This window comes from Tursiops truncatus, chromosome 11 (genome assembly GCF_011762595.2).
Source record: "Tursiops truncatus isolate mTurTru1 chromosome 11, mTurTru1.mat.Y, whole genome shotgun sequence".
NCBI classification, from domain to species: Eukaryota; Metazoa; Chordata; class Mammalia; order Artiodactyla; family Delphinidae; genus Tursiops; species Tursiops truncatus.
In genome coordinates this window covers 91,511,635-91,515,058 of record NC_047044.1, presented here as the reverse complement: position 1 = coordinate 91,515,058, position 3,424 = coordinate 91,511,635, and the positions used below count along the sequence as shown (strand labels likewise).

The 3,424-nt window shown below is 44.2% G+C and overlaps 1 pseudogene; it reads right to left on the bottom strand.

Moving 5' to 3' along the window:
• Nucleotides 1-1,019: 1,019 nt before the first annotated feature.
• Nucleotides 1,020-1,887, bottom strand: LOC101327565 (small ribosomal subunit protein uS5 pseudogene; annotated as a pseudogene).
• Nucleotides 1,888-3,424: the final 1,537 nt, after the last annotated feature.

Sequence of the window (3,424 nt, the reverse complement as noted above, 5' to 3'; positions counted from 1 at the left end):
AGAACATATGTGGTGACCAGCTGCAGTCTTGGCTATGGCATGTGAATCACACAGCACAGCATCTATCATATAGTTAAAAACTCAGTAAATGTTAACTATTATTTGTGTCAAAATGTGGTCCAAGGAAGACCCTACATGGGTACCTTGTTTTACTCCTACTTGGATATATTTTTTTAACAGACTTTTTTTTTTTAAGAGAAGTTTTATGTTTACAGAAAAATTGAGCAGTAAGTACGAGAGCTCCCATGCACCTCCTGCCACACACAGGCAGAGTCTCCCCACCGTCCATGAATAACCTTTAATGTTCACTCTACAGAAGTGAAACCCAACCTTCCACTTTTTTTAATTTAAGTTTTTCATACAGCAGGTTCTTATTAGTTATCTATTTTATCCACATCAGTGTATACATGTCAATCCCAATCTCCCGATTCATCCCACCACCACCCCCTCCACTTTCCCCCCTTGGTGTCCATACATTTGTTCTCTGATCTGTGTCTCTATTTCTGCCTTGCAAACCACTTCATCTGTACCATTTTTCTAGATTCCACATACATGTGTTAATATATGATATTTGTTTTTCTCTTTCTGACTTCACTCTGTATGACAGTCCTAGGTCCATCCACGTCTCTACAAATGACCCAATTTTGTTCCTTTTTAGGGCTGAGTAATATTCCATTGTATATATGTACCACATCTTCTTTATCCATTCGTCTGTCGATGGGCATTTAGGTTGCTACCATGACCTGGCTATTGTAAATAGTGCTGCAATGAACACTGGGGTGTATGTGTCTTTTTGATTTATGCTTTTCTCCGGGTATATGCTCAGTAGTGGGATTGCTGGGTCATATGGTAATTTTATTTTTAGTTTTTTAAGGAACCTCCATACTGTTCTGCACAATGGCTGTATCAATTTACATTCCCACCAACAGTGCAAGAGGGTTCCCTTTCCTCCACACCCTCTCTAGCATTTGTTATTTGTAGATTTTCTTTTTTTTTTTAACTAGTTTCATTCACTTTGTTTTTCTCATAGAAAACTATGTGGTGGCTACAGCTGGAGCCTGGGTCCTCTGCATGGAAACTCTGTGTGGATCTTTACAGGATGGTCAGTGGATTCCTGATATGGAGACTTGGTGAACACCATCTCTTTCCAGAGATCAGGAGTGAGATAACTGTAGGTCTTGGAAATGGCATTAGAAGTGGCCTTGGCCAAGTTGCCCAGCGTGGCAGTGCAGTCCCTGGCAGAGGTGTAGCAGTCGTCAATTCCAGCCATCATCAGTAGCTTCTGGGGCACAGGGGCTGAGACGATGCCAGTGCCCCTGGGGGCAGGGATGAGGCGCACCAGCACAGAGCCTCAGTGGCCAGTCACCTTGCAAGGGACAGTATGGGGCTTGCCCATCTTGTTCCCCCAGTAGCCTCGTCGCACCGGGACCATGGAGAGCTCAGCCAGAATGACGGTCGCACAGATGGCAGTGGCTACCTCCTTAGAGCACGTCACACCCAAACCAACACGTCCGTTGTAATCCCAGATGGCAACAAATGCCTTGAACCTGGTCCGCTGGCCAGCAAGTGTCTGCTTTTGCACAGGCATGATCTTCAAAACTTCCTCCACGAGGGATGACCCCAAGAAAATGTCAGTGATCTCAGATTCCTTTATGGGCAGAGAACAGAGATAGATCTCCTCCAGGGATTGATCTTCATGTCCTTGACCAGGCGGCCCAGCTTGGTGACGCGGAGACACTCCTTGTCCTCGGCCTTGCCTCCGCGAGCTCCGCGACCCCGGCCCTGGCCATGGACGCCGCTGCTGAAGCCTCTGCGGCCTCCCATTCCAGGGCCCCTGGAGCCTCCGGGCCCTCCGGGCCCTCTCACAGCACCGGTGTCATTTGCCATTTGGTGTTTTTACAGAAAAAAAAAAAAAAGAAAGCTTTACAGAAAAAATTAAAAAGCTAGATTTTCTGATGATGCCCATTCTAACCGGTTTGAGGTAATACCTCATTGTAGTTTTTTTTTTTAACCTCTTTATTGAAGTATAATTGCTTTACAATGGTGTGTTAGTTTCTGCTTTATAACAAAGTGAATCAGCTATACATATACATATATCCCCATATCTCCTCCCTCTTGGGTCTCCCTCCCACCCTCCCTATCCCACCCTTCTAGGTGGTCACAAAGCACTGGGGCTGATCTCCCAGTGCCATGCAGCTGCTTCCTACTAGCTATCTATTTTACATTTGGTAGTGTATATATGTCAGTGCCACTCTCACTTCATCCCAGCTTACCCTTCCCCTCCCTGTGTTCTCAAGTCCATTCTCTACGTCTGCGTCTTTATTGCTGTCCTGCCCCTAGGTTCTTCAGAGCCATTTTTTTTTTAGATTCCATATGTATGTGCTAGCATACGGTATTTGCTTTTCTCTTTCTGACTTACTTCACGCTGTATGACAGACTCTAGGTCCATCCACCTCACTACAAATAATTCAATTTCGTTTCTTTTTATGGCTGGGTAATATTCCATTTTATATATATGCCGCATCTTCTTTATCCATTCATCTGTTGATGGACACTTAGGTTGCTTCCATGTCCTGGCTATTGTAAATAGAGCTGCAATGAACATTGTGGTACATGACTCTTTTTGACGCATTGTAGTTTTTTTTTTTTTTTTTTTGTGGTACGCGGGCCTCTCACTGTTGTGGCCTCTCCCGTTGCGGAGCACAGGCTCCGGACGCGCAGGCCCAGCGGCCATGGCTCACGGGCCCAGCCGCTCCGTGGCATGTGGGATCTTCCCGGACCGGGGCACGAACCCGTCTCCCCTGCATCGGCAGGCAGACTCTCAACCACTGTGCCACCAGGGAAGCCCCTCATTGTAGTTTTGATTTGCATTTCTTTAATAATTAGTGATGTTGAACATCTTTTCACGTGCCTCTTGGCCATCTGTATGTCTTCTTTGGAAAAATGTATACTTAAGTCTTCTGCCCATTTTTTGATTGGGTTGTTTGTTTTTTTAATATTGAGCTGCATGAGCTGTTTATATATTTTGGAGATTAATCCTTTGTCCATTGATTTGTTTGCAAATACTTTCTCCCATTCTGAGGGTGTCTTTTGGTCTTGTTTATAGTTCCCTTTGTTGTGCAAAAGCTTTGAAGTTTCATTAGGTCCCATTTGTTTATTTTTGTTTTTATTTCCATTCCTCTAGGATATGGGTCAAAAAAGATCTTGCTGTGATTTATGTCATAGAGTTTTCTTTCTATGTTTTCCTCTAAGAGTTTTAAAGTGTCCGGTCTTATATTTAGGTCTCGAATCCACTTTGAGTTTATTTTTTGTATGGTGTTAGGGAGTGTTCTAATTTCATACTTTTCCATGTAGCTGTCCAGTTTTCCCAGCACCACGTATTGAAGAGGCTGTCTTTTCTCCATTGTATGTTCTTGCCTCCTTT